Raw genomic sequence first — 17,225 nt, 5'->3', positions numbered from 1 at the left:
AGACGTATTATATCCCAGTAACCAAAGGCACACTTACAAATGTGTGATGGTAAATCTTAATAGTCAATTCGAGTGGATTGAGAGAAACATAGGAGACTTATAAGGCATACCTTTGCATGTGTCCGTATAGGTAATTAGACCACACAGGTTCTGACTTAACCAATGGTTTAATCCACTTACTTATAGATGCAAAACCTGATTAGACTCATGGGAGCTGGTGGAATTGTGGGAGTGGGCCTCGTTGGAGGAAGTGAGTTACTGGAAGAGACCTGTTATAATCTTGTTTCCTGACCTTTCTTGCATCTCCTCTCTGCTTCCTGGCTGCCATGAGGTGAGTAGTTTTCCCCCATCATGCCCTTCATGATGTTAAAACTAATTAACTCTACCAACCCAACCACGAACTGAAATCCCTGAAGCTGTGAGCCAACACAAACCCTTCATCTTTTTAAATGCTTTTTCTCAAATATTTGTCATTGAGACAAAAACCTAACTCAATATCCAAAACCTTGTATTCCCCTAAAGGCTTTCCTTTTGGTAGGGTAATAGGTTCGCTAAATTTTATTATACCTAAAACTTCTGTGGTCTTGAAATACAAAACAAATTTATACAACAGGAGACACTGTCTCTATCCTACTTCATTTATTTGTAATTATTTTTTTAAACAAAGAGTCCTTATACAATGACCTTTCAAGTCTAATTCCATGAGAATATGTAAGAGAATGCCACAACCTATTCCTGTGACTTACAAGGGCTCAAACATGATATATCTCTGATCATTGAAACAAGATCATCTCGTATTAATTAGTGACAAAGCAGGAGCATGAAAGTTTGATTAATTTCTCTTAGAGAGGGGGGATAGTGTTCATTGCAAAAGTGGTTCTTTAGTTTGACTTAGAATTCTCAGCTCTCCAGGCCCAGTAATGTATGCATAGAACTACTTGAAAAATCAAGTGTAACAGATCTATGTTGGAATGCTGGAATCTTTTCACAGATCTAAAAGGTAATTCTATATTTAAAGTTAGAATTGACTGCTCTAATAAATAAATTTGATAATTACTTTATCTGGCTACAGAGGAAAACCCCATGTTTGAGTTTCAGTATTTACCATACATCAAACATGACAGTTCTCATATATCCTACATGAGTTGACAAGTGTGTCGTGGACCAGAGAAAAAGCTTAAATAATTTCCCTGGGGTTATAAATATGTGAATGTCAAAGCCGAAGCCAGAATTCACACTCTCTGAATTCCTAGCCTCTTTTATGAGTGAGATCTGCTGTCATTCTTCATCCTATCTCTGGTACAGTTGAGTGGAATGAGGATGAAAGGCAAACAAAGAACACCTCCGATGTTCGTGTTTTTAAGCCTTCTTAGTAAGTTTTCAGATCCAGGCTCTGAGAATGATGAAAGAGATTCTTAAATTTAGAGTCAAATTGTAAATAATAAAACTGTGAATTAAAAACTGTTATAAAACAAATGGATGCCTAAATCTAATGAGAAGCCAAGCATGATCATGGAAAAATAATATAGGTAATCTAAATCTAAGGACTAGATAAATATAGTTATTAGCCCCCAAACTGAGGTTGTGTTAAGAAAAGTAAGATGAGAGGCTTGGCTCTAGTGATGTAACATCTGCCGAGCATGTACAGTGTCCCAAGTTAAAGTTATGCCAACTAATTCCATTTGAAAGAGTAATTATTAAGCTGGTCCTGATGGCTCATGCTTGTAATTCTTGCTACTCAGGAGGCTGAGATTTGAGAATCCCCAGTTCAAAGCCAGCCCAGGCAGGGAAGTCTGTGGGACTCTTTATTTCCAATAACTACTAAGAAAAAGCCAGAAGTGGTGCTGTGGCTCAAGTGGTAGAGTACTAGCCTTGAGCTGAAGAGCTCAGGGACAGCTCCCAGGCTCAGAGTTCATGCCCCACACCAACAAAAAAAAAAGATTTACTATATTCTGTCTACTACCATGATGAATAATCAATGCACTGAATGTCTGGCTATTGTACATATGTATATGTTTACATATATACATGCTTTCTATGTACACATGTATAGAATATGGATTGACTTGTGTTGATGTATGCAAAACTCATTCACATAGCTTGAGAAAAAATTAAAATTGTTTTATAGGTCTTTGGTGAAGGGTGTATTTCTGGCTGTTATTTTGAGCATCTGAGGCTCCTAATCAAAAAGAAATTTAAATCTCAGTTATGAGATCAAATAAGCATATGAAGGTTAAAATACCTGGTCCAGATCTAAGGATGGGGGGAATGGGGGGTAGGGAAACAGGGAAATGGCAGAGGATTAATCCCAAAACATTTTCTGGGCAATGGAGAAGAAAGAGAACATTTTCTCAGACTTGATGAAATCTTCTGACCTCATCCAGAAGTTTCTGAGATCAAGGTCCAGCTCAAACTGGTTTGGACCAGCTCATGGTCCAAATGGATGACCATGGAGTCTATTTTTTTTCCCCGTCTTGGGGCTTGAACTCAAGCCCAGGGCCTGGGCACTGTCCCTGAGCTTTTTCACTCAATATTAGCGCTCTAACACTGAGCCACAGCGACACTTCTTTTTTTCTGGTGGTTAATTGGAGATGAGTCTCAGGGCCTTCCTTGCCTGGGCTGGCTTCAAATCAGGATCCTCAGATCTCAGCCTCCTGAGTAGCTAGGATAACAGGTGTGAGCCACCGGTGCCTTGCAGGTGGTAGATTCTCTTGCTCTATCTGGACCAACTCAGCAAGGAGAAGCTGTTTTTTGTTAATGCTTGAGTTTCAGAGTCTTACAAGCTAGATTTCTAGGCACAAAGGTTATAGCTCTAAGCCTTGAAATCTATAGACTTTTGTGTCTCCAAGCTTTCCAAAGCTAGAGGCTGACTCTTGTTATTGCTCTGGGTTGAAAGTGCCAATACCCACTGCTAGAGTTCTAGCATTTAGGCCTCATCCGTAACATGTGGCCACTCGTAATCTGGACTCCGGCCTTGTCTTTTCACATCCTTGTGCATTCTCAGCTTCTTTGCTGCCTCTTGCCTTTTCAATACTCCTGTGATGCTTTGTAGGCCTAGTTTTATAGTTAGAGCACTAAATCGCTCTCTGGAACTCATTAGCTGCCTCCAGTGAAGCTCAGAGCTTCACTGTTTGGAGTCCTTCACTCTAAGCAACACTCTGGATGGGTGTGGCATATTTGTGCTCAGACTATAATTCTACCACTCACAGCCTTGCAGGGGCAAGTCTTCTAGCTCCACCAATCAAAAGCCTCATATCACCAGGCTCTTTGCTGACTCACTGAAGAGTTGCCTTCCCTCCCTCTCTTTCCCTTCAGCTCCCTGTTGCTCTGCCCCTCTCCCTCCCCTTACCCCCCACTTTCCCTGAGAAAGAAGGGCTGCCACTTCAGTTAGACTGTGAATTCACAAAGGCTTGTCTTTCCCAGAGAAGAGCTTTCTAGAACTTGTGTAAATTGCCTGTAATCCTAGCTACTGAAAAAGATAGGATCCAAAGAATCATAGTTCAAAACTAGCCCATGCAGAAAAGTCCTTGAGACTCCATTTCCAAAATAACCAGCAAAAACCACCGGTAGAGGTGTGGCTCAAATGGTAGCATGCCAACCAAGCAAGTAAGCTGAAGAAGCATGAGGACATGAATGCTTGTTCTTATTCCAGGTTCTCATCAGTCCTGCTAGCTTGGATGACACAGAAAACCAGGAAAGAGGCGTAAAAAAGGGGGAAAGCCTGCAGGGGTTACAAAGAAGGAGGCATTGAAGAAGTAGAAATTTGAATTGGAGGATGGTACAAAGGAAAATACTGAAAACAAGGAATGTGACCTAACCCAATGTTCCTTAAAGTATGGTTCCTGGAACAGCAATAGAAAATTCACATCAGAACTTGTTAGAAATGCAGATTCCTGGAATCTACCCCAAAAATACTGAAAGAGAAACTTTGAGAAGGGGCCCAGCAGTAAGCAGTACTGGATGATTAAAAAAGGTTAAAGTTAGAGAAAACTGGTTTAATCTAGCTTACAGTTTTTGTTCCCCCAAACTGGAATGTGGTTTGGCCTCCTAAACTCAACCAGAAACATTAAAGGGCATATCCCCGAACCACACTGCAGAGCAACTGTAACTAAACATTAGAGCTGAGCACCTCAGATTTAATTTTTAAAAAGAAGTAAAAATAAATCCAAACCATTTCAAGTATTCCTAATGCATTAGAAGGTTTAGAAATGTTGCTTTTCTAAGACATGGAGACAAAAATGAACTGAAAAAGGTTTAGTTTGATTACATTTGGCAAATGGTGGAGATAGTCTAGACTCACACAAAGAATATAGATTTGGGAGTCAAGGAGATTTCAGCTAAATTTCCAGAATTACTCAGAATCAGAGTCCTCATATGCAAAAGGAAATAAAAAACAGGCCAACTTAATTGCTATATTGTTAATTGAAATAATGTTGATAAAGCTCCTAATGCTTGATATGCTGTAATGATAACTATTAGCATAGTAGTATTGTTTCTAACTAAGACTGGATATTAGAGTGGGGTCAAATTAAAGAAGACCTTGAAATCTAGATAGATGTGGTAGATGTGGAATGATCTAGAAAAACAGTAAGTGACTATGTATACATATAACCTAACATAAAACTGGTCACATGATTTAAGAGCCTGAAAAGTACTAAGGTCAGCAGTCAGCAAGCTGGAATATTCCAGTCCAAGGAGAGCAGAGGGGGTCATGCCCAGTCCCATGGCAGAAGACTGATGGTCCAGGTCACGTGGTCAGGCAGGCAAGGTATCCTCACACTCAGCCCTTTTGTTTTCGTCAGGTTGTAAACTGACTGGATGAGGCCCACCTACGCCAGGAAGGACAAAAATGTGCACTAGTCAGATTACCAACTCAACTATTAGTCCCACCCAAAAGAGCCCCTCAGACACACCCAGAATACTGTTTGACCAAATAAATGGACACTTCATGATGCAGTCAAACGGACAACAAATTAACCATCACTGAGGTCTCTGTCTGACCACTAGCTTTTCTTTTTTTTCTTTCTTTTTTGGTAGAGATAAGTGATATATTGAAACCTGTATTAAAAAAAAAGAGGTTGAATCAGTTAGAAAGAAAACAAAACATAAAACTCCAAAGTCTGCACGAATGCAATTATATTTTATTTATATTTATTTTAAAACACACCATTATGAAATAAATCATGCATTTCCATGGGCAGAGGGAGATGTGAATTACAGTATTTGACAAGAATCCTATTGGACCACAATCACAATGGGGCAAAGCACAATTTGTGCATTTTGCTCCTTTGGCAGCTCCATTAGGATGGAAGTCCATCAATCAGCAGTGGGAATGCAAGAAGTCAGCAGAACCCAGTCTCAGCTGAGAGATTTGAGGGCTCGACAGTTTATAATAGATGTAAGAATTGTGGCGAGGCCCAGCCAGACATTAAAACACATCTAATAAAGGAAATATTTTTTAAAGGAATAGATGTCATCGCAGAAGATAAATGAAGATTGTGTACTTTTATGGAAAGAGGATTATAGACACATTTGTCTTCATTTGTTATCAGGACCTTGTGAAATACTTTTCATTATCATTTAGCAAAAAGAAAAAACTAGTTTCTATGCCTTTGTGAACGTGAAGTAATTCAACTGAAATAATATTTGGCTCTCTGTGGATGGTTAAAGAATTTAAGAGCTCTTCTTTTCTCAAAAAAAACCTACAGATTGGTAACTCTGTAGGAATTTTCTAAGTGTATATATTTAAGAAGTAGATACCTTGCAATATTAGAAAATAAAGATCAAAGAAGTGATTTAGAATCATCAAGTCATTTGGTTAAGACCATGGCTGATTCTCACACCTTTCTTCTTTATTGTATCTTCCATAAGACTTCAGAGATCCAGCAAATATTCTCACATACCAGACACAATCTATACATTCTTCAATGTATTTGCTCATGTAGTCTTTGAAATGATGACTGAAGTAGGTGTGGATGGGTTTTCTTCTTCTTTTAATAAATGAACCATTTGAGCAAGTGAGTGACAGAGAGAGAGAAAGAGAGAGAGAATCTGTTTTTGGCATGCAGATACAGAACTGGCCAGCCACAATGGAAAGTCAGCCAATTCTGTTGACTCTAGTATATACATACATACATTGGTCAGTCGTGGGGCTTGAACTCTGGGCCTGGGCACTGTCCCTGAGCTCTTCATCTCAAGGTTAGCACTCTACCACTTCAGCCTCAACTCAACTTCCAGTTTTCTGGTGGTTTATTGGAGATAAGAGTTTCACAGACATTCCTGCCCAAGCTGGCTTTGAACCACGATCCTCAGATCTCAATCTCCTGAGTAGCTAGGATTACAGGTGTGAGCCACTGGCACCTGGCTTGACTCTAGTTTTCATGGTCTCTTAGTGACACCCCACCCCCACCCCCACACAATTTTTTTCTTTTAATAGTGTTATCAGGTTACTTTAGATAATGGTTATAGCACTTCATTCCTATTCCGGTGACATATTACTACATAACAAGCCACCCAAAAACTTCAATGGCTAAAGATTACAATCAACAAAGAATCTGTAATTTGAGTACAATTCAGTGGGTCTGATTGATTCTTCCTGAACATGATGTCTGGGTCCAATCTGGGATGACTTGGATGGCCGGGGGATAAACTGCTGGGGATGGGCCAGACATCTCTGTCTATCTGAGTACACTCAGGCCCTCTGTGTCATCTCCAATGCAGGAGTCTCTCCAAAACAGCAGTCTTAGTGTCATGTGAAAGATGCAAGGCTATGTTGTTTTTTTTTATAACTTTGCCTTGGATTCATAAGCAGTCACTTCATATATATTCTGTCAGGAACGTCACTTAGATCCAGTCAAGTTTCCATGAAGGATGAGCAGCTAGCTCAACCAGAAATCCCAATGGCAGACTCTGTATTTCCCAGGTCTTTCTCAGTTAGATCACTCTTTAAAACTCTTTGAAAGTACTGTCAACTTGACAGTGAAAACCAGAAACTCATTGTTAAAATTTACAATTACTGGTATACAGGTGAACATCAAATCTTCTTATAAAGTAAATATCAGAACTGCCTCTTGTAAGAAATATGTATTAAATATTTGCTTATTTTGAGCTATGCATTGTTTTGTTAATAACTGTTGAATGTCTTTTACTAGAAAAGTTATGTTTTAACATCTTATTTTCTCTATATTTAAATTTTTCATTTTCTTTTAGGCTATATAATAGAATCATATGTGTATAAAAGAAATAAATATCTATTAATGGCTTTAATTTCCTTTTATGCTTAGGAAAATCTCAGCCTCTGCTCTACTGGGAGCAGTATGGACAGGAGAGGAGCTCAGAGGTAGAGGTGACAATGACTGCTCATGTTGTGGCTGTAAGGAAAACTGGGAAGGAGCGAAAGTATTTGTTTTCCTGTGTTTAAGTGGAGGAACACTGGGGATTTTGGTAGAGAAGGGAAAGGTTTTGATTGTAAACATTTTTTGTTGATCTCAAATTCACATAATAAAAGTAAAATATTTGAAATGTAACATTCAGTGGAAGTTAGTACTTCCACAATGTTGAAGATGTGAAATCGACATCTCTCTATAGTTCTACAGCATAATATTTCTGTTTTGAACATGTTAACTTTGGCATATTGTCAATCTACAAACCAGATCCTCGAAAATGATGAATCTCTTTAGGAATGAACGTTGCAGTGGGATTGTGCAGGCATATCCAAGGAAGCATAAAAAAGATGAAAGGCTACATAAGATGCTTTGAAACAACTCCCCTTGGACACGAGGATCAATAATGAGGTTGGCACAGCCAAGGTTGGACCGGCAGTGGCCTGGCCTTCATCTCACAGAAGCATGTTTTCTGTAAGTTGGCATTGGGTTTTGTGCAAAGTTGTGATTCTCACAGCCTGGGAGGTAGTTTTTGTTATTGACTTTGCTTTGTGAGGTTTTCCAAATGTCAAATGGACATCTTTCTGAGATCTTCCTATTTATGGAGGGATCTTGACAGAAGATATAAATTTCAAAGTGTTCAAAGTTATAGGATCACATGTAATTACCAAGGCGATAAGTGAAAATGGAGACAGTATCCTACTAGCAGTAAAGAAGGAATGAATAAAGAAAGGAATGAAAGAAGAAATGAAGGAAGGATCCAGTGATCAGGGAAGAAAACCAGTATTTCCAAGCCAGAGGGGCAGCCTTTTTGTTTGTTTTGTTTGAGATAGAGGCTTGTTATTTAGCCAAGGCTGGTCTTGAACTTGTGATCCTCCTGTCTCAGCTTTCCAAGTGCTGGGATGCTGAGCTGAAGAAAGTACTATGAAGGCTTCTGACAGGGAGGACCCTGCGGGATTTGATAACACAGAGGTCATTAGTGACCTTGACTAGAATAGGTTTAGAGCAGAGTGAGAACGGGGAGAGTAAAAGAAATCAAGGGTTTGGTGGAGTGGTGCAAGTACTGACATTCCAGTTTAGCAAGTGTGAGTCTCTGAATTCAAGCCCCAATACCAAACACCAAAAAATTCAAAAGCAAGACATTTTTGGTTAGCGCTAGTGGCTCACTCCTTTAATCCTAGTTAATTAGAGGACTGAAATGTAGAAGATCACATTTCAAGGCCAACTAGGACGAAAAAAGCGTTGTTAGACTCCATTTCCAAAATAGCCAACAAAATCTAGCCTGGAGACATGGCTCAAGTGGTAGAGCACCAGACTAGCAGGGCCTATAGTCTAGAGGCCCTGGCTTGGGGGAAAGGGAATCAATGTTAAATGTGGGAGATACTAAAGTCTGTGTGAAAAGAGAGATACTGAGGCAGATCCTTCAGGAGATAAAGAGACAGAACCCAGAGGCCAGAGGGAACGATGACACAGCCAGAGTCTGAATATGGCAGAAGAGGTGGCCAGGCATGTGAGGGGCAAGTATGCTGATGAGAACGGGAGGGCACTCTCATCTAATTGTTCATTGGCTTTTCGTGGGAGTAGGAGAGTTAAGTAGGATGAGTATCTTGTACTTACTGGGCCTTTAAGGACGTGGGGGGAAAGTAGCTTCTACTTAGAGGGTTGCATATGGGTAATGTCTGGGAGGAAGCATGCTGGCCAACACTGCAGGAATTTAGGAATTGTGTAGGTATGTCTTCACTTCTAAATCCTGCAAGTGTTACTCACACAACATTGGGGATATCATTAAACCTTCTTCCCCTAAACCTCACCATTCTCTTATCCATTTAATGACTTCTCTCCTATGAAAGAAGGGAGAATATGAAAGGAGAAGATGGGACAGCACCTGGACTGTAATCAAGATGAATTAGCTTGTCTTCTCTTTGGTGCATATAGAAGTCTAAAAAGACGATGAAAATACAGAGTGAGCCATTCAGAATGAGTGGATATTTTCTGCTTTGTTTTTTTTGTTTTTGTTTTTAGAAACAGAGTCATTGGGGTATTCTAAAATGATGTTGAAAAGGGGCAGGTGGAGCTCCCAAGGCTCTGCCAGGACAGAGGTGGAAGATGAGTGATAGGCCCAGGGAAGCACGAAGGGAGAGGCGCTGAGGAGGTAATCGTGCAGAGGAAGCTAAACATACACGTATATTTCAGATTATGGCAACTCATTTGGGAAAGTGAAATCTAAACAGGCTCTGTACAAGATATGAAGGCTGAAGTGACCCAGGTGAAAAAGGGAGGCCTGGTCAGGAGACAGACTTGAGTTCTAAGTCAGCCTGACGTTTGCCATTGGGAAAGATTAGGAACAAGACTGAGTGAAAACTCCTTAGGTTTGCAGGTGCAAGGCTTTCCAGTGAGCAGAGGGAATGCATGACAAGAGGTGGTATCTGGGTTCCAATGGAACCGCGGAAAGGAACTGAATTCCTGATGCTGTATAAGTAAACTTGCCCAATAGTTGATCTAAACATTAGGGCTGGAATGCGGCTTCAAGTTTATCTTCAAAATAAGAGTTATCTTAATCACTATTGCTCTTAGATTTTTATCCAGTCTGAGTTCCAGGAGAGTTGAGCTGTATTTATGTTGATTATGATCAAATTCTAGGGTGAGTATAAAAGTTTGTAAGCAAACTTCTAAGGTTTATTTATTTGAGTTTTTCCTTTTATAGCAGTTTCTGATTTTCTGGAGCTCCTCTATTTGGTCTTACAGATAGAAAGCTAGAGCTTTATATTATTATTATTATTATTATTATTATTATTTTGCTGGGCCTGAGGCCAGGGCTCTGTCCATGAGCTCTCTGTGCTCAAGCCTAGTGATCTACCATTTGAGCCACAGCATCACTTCTAGCTTTTTCCTGAATAGTCTATTGGAGGACTTTCCTATCTGGACTGGCTTCAATCCGTGATCCTCAGATCTCAGAGTCCTGAGTAGCTAGGACTAGAGGCAAGATTCACTGGTGCCCAGCTTATTTACATTATTATTTCACAAATTTTGTAATTATGTCCACATCTGGGATCAAGTGGTGGGAAATGAGAGAAAGGAAAACTTGAATTATTTGATTGGAGAAGGTCTCCTTCCCGAAAGATTTGGTTCAAGCCATCTTTTTTTTTTTTTTTTTTATTGCTGTCAACACAGTGTGTCTGGAAGACTATGGAATAAGAGATCAGACAGCAGGGAAAGCAAGTCAATAGGTGCAAGTTGCCTGGTATTTTTAGTTCCTCTTCTTCTCTGTGCATGGACCTAAATCCCCCTTTGTCTTAACCTCAGTGCCCACTCAGGCTTTTCATGCTTCCTTTTCATTCAAACTAGATTGGTAGTACCTTAATCCATGATAGGAAGCACATACTACATTTTCAGAGTTCTCATTATTTTCTGGTCCATGCATTCCACTCTTCATTTATGTTTCTGTGTAATTGAATAGACAAGGCATAAATCATCTGTTATATGTATATTTATATTTACCTTCATGTTCATACTATCCAGTGCTCTTCTGCTATATAATAGACTTCTATATAAAAACTTGAACCTTTTGTTTAGTGCAATTTTTCAAGGAATGACTTTATTTTTTGTTGGTGGTGGTGCTAAATAATTTTTCATTTTTAAAATTTTGGGAAGGCATTGTTTCCCCTTTCCTTGCTTTTCAGCTTAGGTAATTTCTACTTACCAATCTTTAAGAGCATTGACTGCTTTCCTGAGAGAAGTCTCTTGAGAAGCCCTCATAGGTCATCTGCCTCTATGTCACTGTTCTTGTTTTGTTTTGCAGGACTGGGGATTGAATCTGCCTGGCAAGTGCTTTACCACTTGAGTCATGCCACTCCTACTTCTTTTGCTTTTAGTTTGTTTTTCAGATAGGAGCTCTTTCTTGCTGACTTTGCCTAGCTGGCCTCCAACTATGATCCTCCTACTTTTTGCTTACTAACCAGTGGGACCACAGGTGTGAACCATCACATTGTTTTTGGGCTGTCTCAAAATGCAGTTCTTCTATCTCTGCCTCCTCAGTAGCTGTTGTATTTCAAGATTGTTTTCAGGTTTATGGAGACATAATTGCTGAGTAAAAATTATATATATTTAATGTGTACATGGCGATGTCTCAATATGTGTGAAACATTGTGAAATTACCACAACCAAATAAACTACTTTCATGCATAATTACTCTTTGTGTGTATGTGGTAAGGATGTTGAAGATCTCTTTGAGCAGATCTGAAGTACATAATACATCCCTATTGACTGTGGTCATTATGCTGCACACTAGATCTCCAGGATTTGCTCAGGCTGCATCACTGACACTTCATAGCCTTTGATCAATCTCTTCCAACCTAAGGTAGGTTGACACCAAACTGCCTAGACCAACAGATCGTTAAAAATAACAAAGACTTATTCCACAAACCAACTCTTTGTGATTGCAAGTTTGAGATAAAAACCTGCTTAAACATGGTGTGCACTTCAGTGCAAGTTTCTTCCAAGTGGGGCATTCATCATTGCTAAGGTAACATTTATAGAGCCAGCAGTGGAAGGTTGTACTCAGTGTTCAGCTCCTGCTGGCTTTGTACCTATATGATTTCATGTTGTAGGTTATCAGGCACATCACCTGGTACCATACTGCACACTGTAACAAAAAAGTTCAGTTTCACTTGTTTACTTCTTATGCATTTGAATCTTTCCTTAAATGCCTCAAGTTATTCATTTCTAAAGTTTCTTTGGGAAGTTTTGCAGTTTTAGGTCTTAGGTTTAATTCTAATCTATCTTGAGTGGATTTTTGTAAATGGAGTGGGATAAGTATTTAATGTCATTCTTTTGCTAGTGGGCATTCATTTTTGTAACTCCCTTTATGTAAAGAGATTGTCCATTTTCCATTGTGTGTTCTTGGTGTTTTTGTTAAAAACTAGTTGGCAGCAAAGTGGCGGACTTATTTCTGGTATCTCTGCCTGCATTGCTCTGTGTCGATTTGTACGCCAGGACTGTACTATGCTGATTATTGAGTGCTTTTGTATACATTGAAATCAGGTACCATGATGCTTCCAGCTTTGTTCTTGTTATAGATTACTTTGGCTATTTAAGGTCTCTTGTGGTTCTGCAAGTTTCCTTGATTCACTTTTAAAAAATAATTTATATTACCATAAATTTTATCTCCTTAAGTGACCTTTTGTATATTTATACATTTCCCAGTTATTACCATGAACTAATTCCAAAATATTTAAGTCATCCCCCAAAGAAACCCCCTTTCCACTTTTTATTATTTCCTCCACCCAGCAACTGGAATACAACATGAGAGTTCTCTATGGAGAACTTCTGGAACATTTGATAGAAATGGAATAACATAAGTGAGTGACCTTTATATCTGGCTTCTTACATTTAACACAATGATATCAAAGTTGACCCATGCTGTAACATTTATCACTACCTCAATTTTTATTGGAAAATAATATTTCATTGTTTAGATACATCATGTTTTGTTTATCCATTCTTCAGTTAATGGGCATTTAGGAGGTCCCCTGACTCCTTTGCTGGCTCCCCTTTAGTTTTTCTACATATCACTTTATTCTGTTTAGCATGATTTGTTTTCCTCACAGGCTGTTCACAAATTCTCATCTTTCTAAGGATGAAAGAAAGTGAGTGCACCATATTCAGCACTGATCACATTTTAATTCCTGTGCTTAAGAAAAGGTTTTTGTGGATGTATTTAGTTTAGTATGCTGTGAAGAATAAACAAATATAACTGCTCTTAAATGATCATTCCTAATTAACATTTTCTTATTCTTATCTCTTGTTTTCTAACACTTATGTGTATTAAGTCCTGTAGCAATTTACTCCTATATAATTATGTTCCTTGGGGATAAAATCTAATAGCTCAGGGGGACTCTTCTGGACTTCTGCAGCTATGTGGACAACGGTATATCTTGACTATTAAGTTAAAGGTTTTCTTAAAGGAAACCATGTTCTCATTTTAACTCTCCTGGGAGTGAGTCCAAGGGCTAGAAAATGAGAGGAAACATGACAGCTCAGAAAGCACAAAGAGAGCATGTTCTTTATAGGACTCAGGGAAGACAGAGAGTGGGCATGAGCTGAAGGGGCAGTATGGAAACTTGGAGCCTGGCATTTGAAGTGAGATGGATTTAATGAAACACAGAGAAGACTTAGTGGGGGAGAAGTGACCCTTGTTGCAGGAACCTGTCCTGATGCCTGGTGTGGCTGCAGTAGTGGAACTTTTCCCTTCTTGTGCACCAGCAGCGAAACCCCCTGACTGTGGAGGTGGCCACCTGCATGCAGCACAGCCTTCCAGAACTATACTAGGCAACATTTGAAAGCTGAGTTCCTGAAAGCGGTTTACTGACAGTAGCAAACAGAGGGCTGATCTTTGGGACACAAGCAATTGTTGGGGGATAACTGGATTCCCATAAATTGGGGCAAGCGGACAACTTAGGCCCCTGCCATTGCAACTTTAGAGGAACATGGGTCTTTGGTCAGCATATTGATAAGGCATTGCCTGCTGCTTACTTGGTTGCAGGTTGGTGCCACTGTTTTGGGTGTTTATGACTGGCTTCTGATCTTATCCTGCCAGTTCTGATAGAATGGCATATCTAACCTATTTGGTTAGTTTTGAGTATGGCTTAAAATACATTCAAATCTCTTTCCTATATACTGAATGTGCTGTTACCTCTTTTGTGCCTGTATAATTTCCAATTCAACAGCAGAGTTAGCCAGAAGTGACAGTTAGCTAAGAAAATAAGAAGAGGGGATGTCACTTGTAGTGACATGTAAACCAATGGGAGAGATTCTCTTGTTTTTCTCCATCAGATACTAGAGAAGTAAAACTTAAAAAACTAGACCAGGGTTATTAATTCAACTACAATTTTGAAGTCAAGGTAACTGAGACACAAGGACTTATTTTCTCTAGGACACTTACTTGCAAAGGTCCTCATACCATAATGGCATGCCTCTAAAGGGGGACAGCTCCCATAGCCCAGAGTGACCCACACTTACCTGAGATTCAGGAGAGAGCTTGGATCATTCTTCTTAATGCAGGTCTGAAATCAGTCTAAGGGGTGAGAAGGCCGTAGCATATTGAAGGCTTGGGCATTTGAAAAGCTTTCAAAAGGGTCTGGGAATTAAAATTCAAAAGGAAAAAGACTAGAACTGTGTTGGGGGCTGGAATCCTTTGCATTTCCTGAGAGCTTACTGCTAAGTTTGGTAGACATGCCTGCAATGATAACATTCTAGAGGCAGAGGCCAGAGTTCCAAGCCAGCTTAGGCTAGATAACAAGACCCCGTCTCAACTCATGCCCTGCTTCTCTTCTCCCACCCCCACCCCCACCCCAGTGAACATCATTTTTGAATTGTGCTTCCCAAAACCATCTTGCCCGAGATGGAGCCGGATGAGTCCTAGATTTAGCAGCATCACATGTAAAAATTAGGACCTACATAGCCACTTAAGAAACAAATATGTAAGAGAGGTTCCGTCCTGACCCCTCTAGAGAGCAAACACTAGGATTGCACATGATTGTGAGTAGGCAGAAGGAAGTTTCATTTCCTACTTCTCCTTGCAACAGCAAACCTCCAGTTGAGTACCTACTGTCTTATGTCATTCTTAGATGCTGCTTTCTATGGTTCAGCAGTATGTCATAATTATCCACATTTTTCTATTAGTAGGACCAGGTACACTCAGTAGTGCACTACATTAAGGAAATATGGTATCAGATACTGTAGACAAGAAGAAAACTGAAGCATGACCTCTATAAACTTGCCCGAGGACGCGCATATTGTGGACAGGGAAGTAGAGCACTTTGTCCTTTGTACACTGTGAGGTCTCTTGGCCAAAAGCAGGGAGCTCCCTTACAGCAGAGGGCCCCTTGGCCGCTGCGAGCTATGTTCTTTGTTCTTCGGACAATGCCAAGTTGGTTTGTTCTTATTTTTATGTAACATCTGGGGGAATTTTTTTTTTTTTTTTTTTTTTAAAGATTAAGTAACTTAATGTGTTTGTTAACCAGAAAAGACCTCTGATTTTGGTCTGACTTCAAGGTCTCTTAAAGCAACATTATAAATAGACTATTTTGTTATTTAGAGATGTGAATAAACACTGAAAAGTATTTTTTTCTGTGTAACAGAGAAAAATTGACACTGATAGCATTGAGTCTATTTAGTTTTTAGAAATAATTGCCAGGGACTTGAATTTTGTTACAGTTCCATTTCAAAAGATGACCATGAATGGATTTTAGAACAATTTTATAACTTGATAAGTTGACAGTAAATGTCCATTCAACTGGCCCCCCAGAGTAACACAGAACAAATATGAAATACAGTTGAAACCAAGGTGCTTTCTGCAAACACATTTTAACTCATCCATCTTCATTACTTATCTGCTACTTGTGTATTTCCATATTGAAATATACTTCTGATTTACAAAGTTTCTAAGGGGCTTTTCTTTTTTTGGGGGGGGGGGGGGCGGGGCGAGGCTCATCCTGGATTTTAACTCAGGGCCCAGGTATTATCCTTTAGTTTTTTATGCTCAAGGTTAGTGCTCTACCACTAAAGCCACAGATCCCCTTCTGGCTTTTTTTGGTGGTTAATTGGAGATAAGAGTCTCAAGTACTTTCCTGCTCAGGCTGGCTTTAAACTGCAATCCTCAGATCTCAGTAACTAGGATTACAGGTGTGAGCCACCATACCCAGCTTTGAGATTATTATTTTTAAAATCATGAAGACATCTGTTTGTATGTTAACTGTGCTTCTAATAATTTTCAGAGGTTATATAGTTCATCTGAGGTAGGTAAATCCAATGTTTAGATCCCAGTTTTTTAAATGACAAAACTCAGAGTGGTTGAATGACCTCGAGTTATTAATATAGTTGATAAACCTAGGAAGAGAATGCTGATCTTCATAGTCAGGCTGATGTGCTTGCCATTTGAAATGCGCTCTGTAAATGCTCACTACTGATATGCTTACATAAAACTTTTGCCTAGTAACTTGCTTATTGACTAGTAATCATGCTTTGAATTTTAGTCATTGGGAATATATGAATGAAGTTTCCATTAGACAATTCTTAAGTTTATGTAACAGTTTTTTTTAAAGTTTATCAGTAAATTCAGTGCTGTATTTATAAAGAAGCATCTTTGCCAGAAGCAGAACATATACTAGCACCAATTGATTTATGGACTATAGCTACAAAGACAGGCTCTTATATATTTTCAACATGGAATGAAAAAGAGAATATGAATTTGTAGGAGGAATTAATGCAAAGTACACCAAAATCCAAGTTAGAATTTAAATAATCTTGAGTTAATTCTATTTTTTTTGTACACTTTTCAGGTATATAACACAGCATATCATCTTTTTTTTTTTTAAGGGAGGGAACTACTGTGGGACTTTCTCACACAAGCGTTCAAGTGTTAGAGGGTAAGGGTGGGAGGAGGAGTAAGGATTAAGGGCAGGAAGGGGAGGGCAACCTGTGGAAGTTAACTCTTGGAGAGTATTTTGGAAATTGTAGGGACTTGTTTTCTTGTAGTGTGTTAATCAACTGCTTTTCTGTCATGTATTTGGTATTACTTCAGAAATTACATACATTTAAAAAAACTAAGTCTATCTGCAAGCATACTGCCTATGAAGCTCCAGACTAGTAGAGGAGATAACCAAAATATCTAGGATACAGAGGCTCTCTGTATGCTCCCTGCCTGCAGTATCTATTCACCTAGGAATTCCTTAAAACTATCAATCCTGATAGCTCACACCTACAATCCTAGCTACTCAGGAGGCTAAGACCTGAAGGATAAAAGTTTAAAGCCAGTCTGGGAAGAAAAGTCTGAAAGACTCCACC

This window comes from Dipodomys spectabilis, unplaced genomic scaffold, assembly GCF_019054845.1.
Source record: "Dipodomys spectabilis isolate Male_0828 unplaced genomic scaffold, ASM1905484v1 ptg000001l, whole genome shotgun sequence".
Lineage (NCBI taxonomy): Eukaryota > Metazoa > Chordata > Mammalia > Rodentia > Heteromyidae > Dipodomys > Dipodomys spectabilis.
This window is presented reverse-complemented; position numbering follows the sequence as displayed.